Source organism: Sceloporus undulatus, chromosome 7, assembly GCF_019175285.1.
Source record: "Sceloporus undulatus isolate JIND9_A2432 ecotype Alabama chromosome 7, SceUnd_v1.1, whole genome shotgun sequence".
NCBI classification, from domain to species: Eukaryota; Metazoa; Chordata; class Lepidosauria; order Squamata; family Phrynosomatidae; genus Sceloporus; species Sceloporus undulatus.
In genome coordinates, this window is record NC_056528.1 from 40,461,442 (window position 1) to 40,474,503 (window position 13,062).

The 13,062-nt window shown below is 42.2% G+C and overlaps 1 protein-coding gene across 3 annotated transcripts in view; it reads left to right on the plus strand.

The window, feature by feature from the left end:
- Positions 1-241: 241 nt before the first annotated feature.
- PCDH11X (protocadherin 11 X-linked) overlaps positions 242-13,062 on the plus strand; it is a 553,290-nt gene continuing 540,469 nt past the window's right edge. For all 3 annotated transcript variants that reach the window (XM_042480331.1, XM_042480332.1, XM_042480333.1), the window contains exon 1: positions 242-615. The gene's annotated coding sequence lies outside the window, so the exon portion shown is untranslated. The remainder of the gene's footprint in view (positions 616-13,062) is intronic.

Here is a 13,062-nt window from a genome sequence, read left to right on the forward strand (position 1 = left end):
CCTGCTGCGAGAGCATCCTTCCTTCTGCCTGGCAAGGCGGGAAGAAGAAGAAGAAGAAGAGCCTCTCTCTCTCTGGGTCTCTCCTCCTCTCCCTCCCCCTCCCCGCCGCCTCATTTGCATGCCCCGCCCCTTCCCGGTGATGTCAGTCCCGGCGAGGACCGGCTGCCGGGGCTGGCGAGAGCGGAGCCCAGACGGTGGTCGGAGGAGGCGCCGAGCGGAGGCTTAGCGCTGCTGTTGCTGCTGCGGCGGCGGAGGGTCTGGGTCTCTCCGCTGGCGTTGCGGAGCCAGCCCTCAGGAAGCAGGCGCCCAACTCCCCGGGAGCCTTGGCTTTGCCCCTCCAAAGTTTCCCAAAGGTGAGTCAGGGATGCCAACACCTGCCAGAAGGAAGGAGGCTCACTGGAGCCGGCGAGGAGCAGCTGGCCTTGCCCTGGTCCCTGGCCGGTGAGGAGGCGGGGGCCCCTCGGGAGGACTTGGCTCGCTTGCCCTGAACTCCGCTTCGGGCCCGCCTTCGGGTCTCTTCTTCCTCTCTTCTTCTTTCGTTGGGAGTCACGGGTTTGGAGCACGTGTGAAGGAGCGGCATGGCAGAGGACTTGCCCTGAGGAGGGAAGCAGGAAGGTAAGGCGACCGGGAGACTCCTGGGATGGGAAGCCCTGGCGTCCGCATTGGAGAAATCACCCGGTTTGAGCCGCTTGAAGAGCCGGCAGTTGGGGAATGGTCCTTTCTGGTGGCACTAGGGCTTCGCGACCCTCGCCTTCAGCCTGACCTTGAAGCGGACTCAAACCGGGTTGTCAGTGCAGTGTGGATGCAGTGTGGAGCATCCCTGGGGAAACAGTGCCTCCAGCCAAGCGGCGAGGAACTCAGCAGGACAACAAGTACATTGTGCTTTCGGTTGAGCAATGCAGGTCTGGCTGATGGATTTGGGTCTTCCGATGGTTCAGTGGCCAACACAGCCCCCCCTCCCTCTGCATGGAACGAGCCAGGGAATGGGGGCTGCCAAGGCTTGCTCTCTGTGGGTCCTTGCAGGGTTCTTAGTGGGCCTTTAGTGCTTCCCTTGGCAAGGGAGGGGCGGGCGAGATGGGCATTATTTTTATTTAGGGGGGGGGGTCAGAGTCCCTAGAGATGCTCTGGGGAGTGCCTATTCCCCCTCCTCCAAAAGACAGCAGCCTCCCCCCTCTTCCTTCATGCCCCACATTGCTCTGGTCAAGACAGTTCAGATGTGGGTTTATCAGAGATACAGAGTATTTAAAGCGGCGGGGGGGGGGGGAGAAACACACCACACAAGCTATGGGGCATTTTAGGATGCAGTTGTAATCCTTAATGGAGGCTGCATTTAAAGGGGGGATTGCATTTAAGAAGCAGCAGCAGCCTTGGTTGGGGGCGGAGAAGGGGGGGGTCTGGGGTGGTGGGTATTAAAACAGCAGCAGCCACATTCCACCCCAGGAATGCGCTGGATTGGAAGAGAAGTTCCCTGATGGAAGGATTGCCTTCAACTCTGGGGATGAGCTGATGAGTTGTTGACATTTGGAGGAGGGGGATAAGATGCAAAGCAGATCAGGATGAGAGAGAGGACATACATACAACACACACAATATATATCCTTTGGATTTGGGAAGATTGGAAATCCAGCCCTCCGTGGGTTGGGGTGCCATCTGGGCATAGGTGCCAGCCAGGAAAGGCGAAAGGAGGCGAGCTTTTCAGGAGCACAGAGCAAAGAGCAAGTCACTTCTTTTTTCTCTTTAGTGGTGTTGTGACAGAAAGTGAATAAGGCAGGCTTCTGGCAACTCTTTCCCTCCTCAGCAGGAATGGGGAGAGATGGCTCTTTCTGCTACCTGCTGGCTGCAAGTGGGATTGGCCAGAGCAGAGGTCTCCTCTCATCCCCTCTATCTCTATCTCTCCTTTTGCTACTTGGAAGCTCAGCCGAGTAAATTTAAGAGAAGCTCTAGGGCTGTATGAGAGGAAGGGAAAAGTATAGCTGTTCTGATGGGGGGTGAGGGGTGTGCACATATGAATGTAGCATTACCTCGAATAACTTGTGCTGAAGTGTTTTTTTTATTATTTTATTTTTAATTTTTAAATATATATATATATTTTAATGACATGTGCCTGTTTTAGGTGGCCTCACGCGTTTCAGAATCCAAGTCTGATAAATGTGTGAAGGTATCGGTTGTGCAGAATGTCGATCCCTCATCCTTGCCTTAGAAGCAAATCCACCACCATATTTGCCTTTCATAGCAATTCTTGCTCTCGTAAAGAACAGAAACAGAAAGTGTATTTCTCAACCCAAGGAAACCTCCCCCCCCAACAAAAATCCTTTTTCACATGGTTATGATGGTTGGGAACTAGATATGGTGGGTAAATGTGAGCTTGTTTTTAAAGGTGAGTTGGGAGGTGAGGAGGTAGAAAAAATGGTGTTTTTAAAAACCTACCAGAAGGCTGACTTTTGTACAAGCCCTAGAAAGTAAAAATTCCACCTAATTTGAAACGTCTTAGCTGCAGTTCTTACACTGGTCTGGAGAACATGCCGAACAACATTTTCTGTAGAGGAAAGTATGCAAGTGTGCATCACACAAAATTCTTTCAGGCAAAAACTGAGCAAACAAAGACTTCTTTATTCCATTGCCAGCATAGCCATGCAGCACTGCTCTGCAATAGGCAGAGTTCTGAAATGCAGTGACTTCAGTTGAATAAATTCAAATAAACCTCTGTCTAGGGTTTGTCAAAACCAGTTTGTTTTCACATCTGAAATGTGAACGGGAGAGCTTGAGTATGCCTTCATACTTGAATGCTTTCAAAACTGTAAATTTTGCATAAGATAATGTGAACGCGAGGGAAGCATGGGCATGCATGAGGCATAGGAGCAGAGGAAAAGTCATCTAGACAAAAATAATTCCATCTATATCCTTATTGGAAAGATTGGGGGGGGTATGAAAAAAGAAAGCTGGTAGTGTGTGTGGTAATTGCAAAGACAGGCAGAATATTAATGACTTAAACCCTGGGGATGCAAGGGTTTAGCTTGATAGGCAAACAACACAGAGTGAGCTGGCAGAGAGAGGTCTTTAAATTTCCAGACATGTTTCTGTTTCAGCTCAGTCTGTAGTCAAACTGGCAAAATAAACTCAACATTGCTTCAGTCAATGGTTCTTGTAGTATTTTTCTTTAAGGATATGGCACCTCAACCCTTCATGGGTGGCAGGTACAAAATGTTTTTGCTATTGCTGGATGTGGAGCTTTTCTATTAAAGCCTCCTTCTGTCAATAAAACAGTTAAGACAGACATATATTTCCCCCCCCCCCAGCCTTACTACCCATCTTTGTTGCAGCCCCCCCTCCCCCAATAATAAGAGGACTTACTGCTTCACCAGCTCCATAGTTCCTCCTGCAAGCTTCTTTTTTAAAAGTGAGCCAAATAATTGCCTTGCTGAGTTAAGGATAATTTATATTCAACATAGGGCTGTCTGCTCAGTACAGTTCGTTTTGTACGTCGGCAGCCTCTGTGGGGTCTTGAGGCAGTCCCTCTTTCCTCGCTCATAGTTCAGATTATGTCCGTCTCCTTCCATTATTTCCAGCAACCATTTGCTTGTGGCTCATCCTTTAGCCCTACACAATTGTGCTATGAGTTGCAATAAGAAATGTACGGCACAAATCAATGCAGCCCACACTTTTATATATAGCACAGTGTTTCCAAAGTTTCTTCTGGTGGTGAGTGAGAAATGCAACCTGAAGAAAGCTGAGGATTGGGGAAATGTGTGAAATTTAAAGTTTCCAGCCACCTTAGCTTCTTGATCCAGAGGTTTGTGACAGTTACTCATCTACTTAATTGTGCTTTTGGAGGGAAAAAACATCGTAGCTGCCTTGAGGCAAGGGGTTAATATGAAATTTCAAGTTTTGTAGGTCTAAGTTTTTGCCCCTTCTGGCTATACCAGTGCCTTTAATATAAACATTTTACTTAATTGCATGGTTTTTAAATATTGTGCAGCTGCTCTGGTTCAGTTCGGGGAAAGAGTGGGATATAATAATAATAATAATAATAATAATAATAATAATAATACTTCATTTGAGGCTGTGTTATGGTTGATATCAAAAACATAACCGAGGAGCATTGTGACAATAGCAGGAAGGGAAGCAATAAACCAGTTTGGTCTTGGTATTATAATGTCAAGGACGCATAACGTTGTTGTATCATACTATTCCTCTGTTCAAGCTGATATAGTTAAGGTAGTATGCAAATTAATGAGGATACTCAGTTGGAAAACTGTTTTGATAGCGATCCTTGTTTTCACCAAGGAGAGCTGGAATAGGAAGCATTCTACATGGACTTAGATGAAGTGAGCTATCCTCTGCCCTGGATTCTCTCTAGTTGAGGGAGTCCTGTAGAAAGGTTTTTGATATTTTCCATAGCACGAGTCTAAGCATGTTTAGTCTGAAATCATTTTATAAGATGATTTATGTGCTGCTTCAGTGTTTTGGATCATACTTAGAGGCTAACTCAGCAATGCCATCATGAACATGTACTGTGCAACATTGTGCCCAGTGGAAGTCCTACTGAAATGTGTTTCCTAGTCGGCTTGTTTCCTCTGCCCTAAGTCTATACAATGGCTGGAACATTACAGTGCTGTACACACCTCATATATGGATAGTTCAGTTTCTGCAGTAGAGATTCATAGGGTAGCAGACTGGGTACTTTGAACTTCACATTTTGTAGCCTTCAGACTAGTTGCGGCAAAGTGTTTCTGTCAGTACACGCTTATCTGTTACCAAAAACAATTCAAGGAGGTACTCTTTTTGATTACCTAGAGAACATGACAACCTTTGTAACAGTATTGTTAATGTAATAGGTAAAGAAGTAGGTCTTTTATCTCTGTCCAAAATCTAGTACTATATTCCTCCTAGCATAGCACTGCTAAGTCTAGGGAAAATGGGAGGATGGCGGAGCCCTTGGTTTTCAGTTACAGAAGCATTTGCCCTTGGAAGAATGCACATCCTTGGGAAGATGGTGTTTCTTTGTGCTCAGCATTGATTAGCTGTTTCAAAACTCAGACACCCTGAGTCTTAGTTCTTTCAGAGATCTCATTGCTGTTGAGTAGGTATGACTAGGATTGATATCTTGGAAGATCTTCCCATAGTGAAACAAATGTGGTACAAAAGCGTCATGCTCCCTGCAGTCTTTCTGCTTAGGAACAAGTCCTGGTGATGTCATTGGTATGTGTCCCTCATCATTTGTGTAGAGTACTGCAGCCATTCTATTGTCCACAGTGGCCAAATCTATGAGATTGAACCTGATGGAGTTACTCCTTGAAGGCTGATAACTCCTGGCAGAATGAATGGCTTGGAGGGAGAAAAAATGAAACACTGATCAGAAAAAAAGTGAATTGGAAAGGTACATTCCATTATCCCATAGAGCTTATGAAGAAGAAACTGCTTTTCATTATTACAAATTGTCTAAAAGTCAGTCTCTTTCAATTTCTGTCCCTCAATTTAATGGAGGGCTTTGACAGAAATTGTATAGCTTGCTCTTGCCCTTTTTATGTTTATAAAATCCCCATTAGAAGATTTTAAATTTTGCTTGTACCTCTTACTTGTATGTTGGGGAATGAATAAAAGTGGATTCAGAAGATATCATTTACCATCTCTGGCAGAAATATAAATGTAATCCTCACAAAGGAGAAAAAACTCCCCTCCCTTTCTTACCTGCATGCCTAATTCTTTAGAACAATTCAATTTAATATGGTGAAATACCCCCACCCCGCCCCAAAATAAAACATTTAAACAACAGGAATATGAGATTAATTTATATTTCATTGTGTGGATGCCACCTGAGAGACGAGGTAAATATTTAACTGAAAGGGAGAAAGAGATAATATAAAGAAAACAATTCTTTAAATGGGGGGCGTCTTGGAGTTTTTTTGGAGGCCTGGTGCCAGGTTGTCTCAGGTCACCTGTGTCTTGTTTCTTATTGGGAAAGAAAGAGTCCCATCATGGGGAGAAGGGTCATCGATCATTGGCAGAGCACATGCTTTGCACGCCTAGTAAAGGCTTCTGTCTGAAATCCTAGAGAGTCTGGAAGTCCATAAAGAATACTGGGCTAAATGCACATACAGTCTGACTCAACATATGGGCAGGTGCTATCTTTAAAATCACCAAAAGCTCATTCACTAAATGTTGACAAGCATTGTATGACATCTGAAAAGGGCTTCAAATATACCATATAGGTATATGCAGAGCTGACAAGATAAATTAAATAGTTTTAGTTGTCATTTATTGATCTGATGAAGTTACTCCAATGTTGGTTTAGATTATTTTCTGTGACAATTATAATGGTGACATTGCTTTATGGTAGTTTTTGGGGAACCTGTACTCATTGTCCATAAGCATTGGCTGATGGGAACAGGAGTTGAACATCAGGAAGCCCACAGATTCCCTATTCCTACTTTATAGATATGGTATGTATCATCTCCCTGTTTTATAGACATGGTATGAATCCACATGTTGCTTCATGCTATATTAGGATAAATAAATGTTTTACAATTTAGCTGTCCTTATAACACATCAGTGGAGTTTCTGAGAGAGGGGAGGTGGTTAGGAGAGAAAAATGATTAAGGCCTAGCTTCCATTCCATCCAACGGAATTTAATTGCTATGGAAGATATACAAAAGGATGCATACAAAGTCAAATTCTGTTTTTATTGATGCAGTCGTAATAGATGGAATTATGACTCATGGCATTGCAACCAAGAGCCTGATTTAGCTTGATGGATTCTCAGATAGTGACTCCTCTTACAGACTTCATCCTCTGTCCCACTGCCATACAGTCAGCTATTCTGCCTCTTTTTATGCATCCAACAATAGTGACAAAGACAAAAGAGAAATAGGGTGGGCTTCTGTTGGAAAGATCTGTGTTCAAATTCACTGCTTAGCATACTGGGTAAGAAGCTCCTCTGTCTCAATGCATTACAAGACTGCTGAAAGGACAATGCTAAAAGCAAGCTACCTGGAGTAGCATGGAAGAACAGCATAGCTATGTTGCCAATGATATCTCAGTGTTAAACCACATATTTTGTATGTGGCAGGTTCTAGATTCAACCCTTAGAATCTGGGCTAGAAAAGACCTCTCTCTGTCTGAAGCCCTTGAAAGCTACTTTCGATCAGGAAAGAGATACATACACCAATCAGACAGATGCACCAGTGATCTGATTCGGTATAATGCATTTTCATATCTTACTAAGGATGGAATGCACACAGTAAAGCCAGAGGTGTAGGCTTAATTCATGCAGGATGTGTGACCAATTTGACTTCTCCTTTGGCTATTAAAAACCTGAAAGTGATAATCAGTTTATGTGTGGAGGTGGCCATGTACTCTTATTTAGGTATGCAGGGATGGGAATGCAAATGTCTGAGTAATAGATGTGCACGCTATCTCTCTCTCCATGCCTCTGTGTCTTTATGTTAGGCAGGGGCAGCCAAAATGTATACTTAAAGTATAGAGTACTTGAAGATTATCTTTGCAATTTCAATTGTATATAGAATTGAAACTTTAAAGATAATTTTGGAGACACTGTAAATGTATCTACTCTGTTAATCTCTCTCTCTCTCTGTGTGTGTGTGTGTGTGTGTGTTTGTGTGTGTTTTAAAAAAAACCTTTGCCTGCAGTCCAGTTTCTTGTGTTCAAATCCACTTCTGTAAATATGAACAAATGCTGCTGAAGTATTTAATGTGTTGAGATATTACCTTGTTTTAAATCATAAGCTGACATACTCAAGTATGTATCATTACATATTTTCTCCTATCTCCAAAAATTCTGAGTTGGTTTGGACTAGTGCTGTTGTTTATGCGTGCTTTGGCTTCTTTTAAGCAGTATAATATGGCACATCCTACTTGCTTATTGCAGCATAGAATGACTTTGTTATATGCAGTCTCTGCATCAACCCTTTCTTCAAGAATGTGCAGTGTTAGGAGTCACATTTCCCTTTAGGGTAGGACTTGTCCTGTGTAAGCTGGCTTGGAACTATTACATGTCCCCACTTACCATATACAAAGTCTCAGATGAGCTTAAAGCAGTTGTTTAGATCTCAGCTAAATGCTGGACAAGGAAGAGAAGGCTAGTTGTAGCATTAGAGTTCCTGTATGGCAGTGGCTGAAATGTGTCTGAGTTCTTAAACACACAAAGGGCAACAGAACTGTAATGCTTGATTGTCCCATATCATCTGGAGATAATTATGGGAGCAAAGCTGTGATTCCGGAGCTAATGATGAATGTTGGACACTATGTTGGACCTGTGGGGGAGAGCTATATTTCATTGGGAGCCACAAATATAGGCGTGACACTATTGGGCAGATGGAATGTTCTGTTGTAATGTTGTACACAACTGTTCTCTTTTTGTTTCATAGTTTCCTAACACAGTGGGCCCTCCACATCTGCTGGGATGGGAGCACTGGATCCCCATGAAAGTGAAAAAATGCAAATAAAAAAAAACATTATCTTTTAACCCAAGAGAACATCTCTCTAGGAATCTCTCGTTCCTCCAGCACAACTCTATGGTCAACATCTGCCAGATGTTGACCAAAGAATTGTACTGGAAGACCTACAAATGCCTAGAGTAGTGTTCTCTCTAGGAATCTCTAGTTCTGCAGCATGGCTTTTGGAGGAAGTTGATGATAGAGTTATGGTGGAGAATCTAGAGATTTTTAGAGAGACCATATTAATCAAATCTGTGAATAATCAAATCCACAAAAGTCGAAGCTGCAAGTGTGGAGAGCCAACTGTGCACACTATTCTACTATGGAGTTTGACAGGATGCAGCCTTAAGAGGCCTCCTGTTTCTAGACAGTGGTCCACAAAGATAGGCCTCTGGATTTTGCTGGACATCAGTTCAGAGTAGTTCCAACCCAGTGAAAGCAGCAACAACAGTGTCCCAAAGTGGCCGGAACTGAGTGTCTCAACAGATGGCCCATGGAAGCACCAGACTGGGGTAGTGGCAACTGCATGCTGGGCCCCTGATCTGGTCTTTCCATGGCACAAAAGGAAGCTGCAAAAAGCAGCTCCTTTTTGCGCTGTGGAAAGAGTGCCCTAGCCATGGCGGTGGCAGCTTTTCTCTGATTCTTTGGCACAGCATGTGTAAACACTGTGCTGATGATGCAGCGTGACGTCGCCTGCCATGTGGTTGTTTGGGCAGTGTGATGCTGGCATGGGGACAGAGTTGGGGCAGCCGGTGTGTGGTTCCCATGCCTGCACTCTGCCCCCACACTAGCTCTTTATGCCAGTCTGTACAACCCCTGAGTTGCAGTTAACAACCATATCAATGAAGTCCACTGGTGCTAAAACTACTGCAGGGAAGGTGATAAAAGCAGGAGTGGCATGCCTACCTCTGTTTTATGCTGTGAAATAGATGGATGGGGTTTGGGAGGAGACAAGTACTTTCTAGAAACTGTGGCATGGCAATAGTTTATAACACACTATCATATTTTTTAAAAAAAATACAAACGTGGGTTACAAAGAGTAAAGGGAATGATCTTATAACCTTGTTACATGTACTCAAATGTCATAAGTCATAAGTGACTTAGAAATTCAGTGTATCATGCTGCAGTGTGAAAACAGATTACGACTTATTTAACTTGCTTTACCATGATGTAGAATTCTCTCTGTTTCTGTATCCCCAGCAAGTACACAAATGAATCCCTGATAAGGTGTAGATGTGAAGAACGAAAGAAAGAAAAAAGCAGTGCATTAAATGGAGTAATTGCTTTTACTCTGTCAGTCATTTAAGTGACTCGCTGGAATATTTATCTGGTAATGGTTTTAAGCAAGCCTGCTTTATAAGGGAGGATGTCACTACTGCTAATATAATGAAACCATTTCCTAGAAGACTGCAAGACTCTTGTCTCCTTGCATCCATTTTTCTTCTGTCTGACAACCTTAGATCTTTCATAGTGGCTTCCTGGTTTCTCAATTCTACATCTTGACCAGTGTAATTTTTTTTTCTCTTAGTGCTTTCCTGCAAGTGGCTTTTGCTTTAAAATACCTGGAATACAAATTAGTAGGAACAATTGTGGGTTGGGTTTTTTTTTTTTGGGGGGGGGGGATACACATTAGTTCCAATAAATATTCAGTAATGTTTTTGACTTCTATGAATGGAAGAAGTGGGGACACCAAAAATAATACAATTTCAGTAAATTGACATTGTGATTCACATTAGTCATTTGTGCTATAATTTAAAAGATTTGTTATGGTGTACATATCCATGCACTTGGTGATTAGCTCACAAAACTTGGTGCATTTTCTAATGGATCTAAAACAAAGACTGTAGTATGGTTTTGGACCCAATTCAACAATTAGTTCTGATACACCAAACATACATTTTTTGTGGGTTTTGCTCTGGAATGCAAATTTACAAATAGATTTTTATTAAACCAATATTTAAAGGTAAGTTGACTTTATTTTTTTTAAATTGCTGGTTTTGGTTTATTTTACATGGAATTTGCAAAACCAATTTTAAGGATTATAAGTTCTCCCTGTCAATTTTTTGTTTCATTCAGATCATCAAAGAAGCTAAGGACTTATTTCTGTGTGTTTCTCTTAACAGCATTGATGTGGCAGGTGACTAGCTGCCAAAACTACTGCAGGGAATTTTCTACTAACCTTTAAAAACTAACTAGTTATTATGGAGGGGGGGGGGGGAGGAGAGAAATCAAGCAAGTTAGCAGATTACTGGATACATCTGTAGACAGTAGGCTTCTTGCTTATTTCAGTTCTCCCATGTTTTTTTATTCTTCGATATAGTTCAGTTGTGGGTACTTTGAATGGATAAAGTTCCAGGTGTAGTTCAAAGTTGTCTCATATTGGATAAGTGCCTTTGGAAAAGACTTCTACCCAGAGAGCAATTGCTGAGCCATGACAGGCATACTATTTGGCTTGCCTTTCTCAGATTGACTCAGTAGATGTCAGTATTATATGTTCATATATATGTTCCTGGAGTATTTGTGTTGTTTTGCCCTCTCATATTCTCTATGGCTCTATGTAGGCAGTGAGACTATTAAAGTCGTCTCAGGGACAGTCTATTCAACATTTTGCCTCATCATGATATGTCAAAGCCAGGATGAGTTGAAAACTTGAAACTGCCTTTTGAACCTTGAATAAAGCTGACTAAATACATTCTTAACCTTGTGTTTAACCTTGAGAAAAGTGCTGTTATCATTGCATGAATTGGTCTGGCAGGGCTGCAGTTAAATTATTAGTGTAAAGCACAAGCTGATGGACACATGTGATCGTGTCCAAGCTGCAACTCCGATGGCATCTTGTAATACTCCTGGTGTTGATCATCTGACATAGGCTGCTACTATTGTGAAGCAGTTCTCTGATTAAAACTGCTGCAAACAGCTGCTTGCTCAGAACTAGCTCAAAAGGATGCTTTGGGATGGGCTCTGTTTTGTCAAAAACATAAAGAGATGTAATCTTGCCTCCATTGAGAAGAGTGTTCAGTTTTGACTTCACTTGGTTTTAGTACATCTATGTATTTCTGTTTGTTTCCCTATAGTTATTTATCCAGTAAGGGGATAAATGTCATTTACTTAAGTTGATGGGCAAAATAATAGTATTACTATGAGTACTATTTTCTTAAATAAGGCTATTGTATGTACAAATAGGTGAGAAATTCATTTTTTAACTTTCTGGACTTTACAGATTTTTGTATCTGGGACAGAAAGAACTGTTCGTTTGGTTTTTTGTGTAATTTGGGAAACCTAGGGCTATGACAGCACCAAGGCTTTGATTACTTAACCCTTAAGTGTATGTCTTTGAATCTCTGCATATTCAGCAATGGGATGTGGTCGCTATGTCATTTTCTATTACCTAAGAGCCCTCTCACCTTTTAATAGTTACATGACTAGCAGGTTCAACGTGTAACCTCCGTTCTTGGAATGGCTGTATCACCTGAACTTGGTTGGTGCAAAGGTGGTAGTGGTTGTGGTGGTGAGGAGTGGACAAAAACACGGAATTGCTAATTGATTAATATTTGGGATGGAAAGAACAAGAATCTTAATAATTCAAACATGGGAGAAAGGGAAACTGTTCCTATCTCTGAGAGTGTCTGGGTGTTCATAATGTATTTATAGTAATATCAGTAACTATTTAGAGTGCCTCTAGGATGCACAAGAGTCATGTTAAACAGTGCCCAATGTTATGAATGTTGTGGCTCCATACATAGAACATAATGGGGAAATACAGGGAATCTGATCTGGATTGGGATTGAAATCCATAGAGTTTCAAGTGGCCCTTGAAATCAGTGCAGGATTTCTAGCTAAAGTATTCCTAACAGGTAGCTGTCTGCTCCCCACTTTTTAAAAAAAAAAAAAGACACCCCCCCCCCCCCCACACACACACACACTAGGCAATTGGTTCTATTTTAATGCTAGATTCAAATCTGCTTCATGATTAGACTTGGTCCCCTTCTCTGGGGCATTAGAAACCAATCTGCTCCCCCCCCCCCCCCAAGCTCAATGACAGAGATATTTAAGGAGTGCAGTCATTTCATCCCTCAGTCTTCTCTTTACCAAGCTGAACAAGTCCAGCTCCTTCTTCAACCCTTCCTCATAATATATGTGTAGAGGAGAGAAAAATTGCCTCCCATAACTCTCTAGCTAATCCAGTTGGGTGCCCCCATGCCTTTACTTGACTTTGTTTGAAAAAAGATCTGTTTGCATCACAGAACAGATAGGTGAGACAGAGGAAGCTCAAGAGCAAGACAAGCAATAACCAAAGTCCTAATACAAGATTAGAGGATGACTGGGCTTTGTCCATTTGCTGAATCAAAATAACCAGCCAGATTTGGCTGCAGTTGTCTGTCTTATACACAACTTTTGTTACTTGCCCTCAGCTTTTGAGTTAGGGCATGCAGACATCAAAATAGATATACTAACCCGTGAACTCCTTCCCATCTGTGCAAGTATCTAATTTGAGAATCCAACGAACTGAAAAAAAGCATCAACACTGACTTGCATTTTTCTCTTGCTAGTATTTTCTCAGGCTTTCACTGGATTTCTTGTTCAGTGAGTTACTGAAAAGAAAAAAAGAAA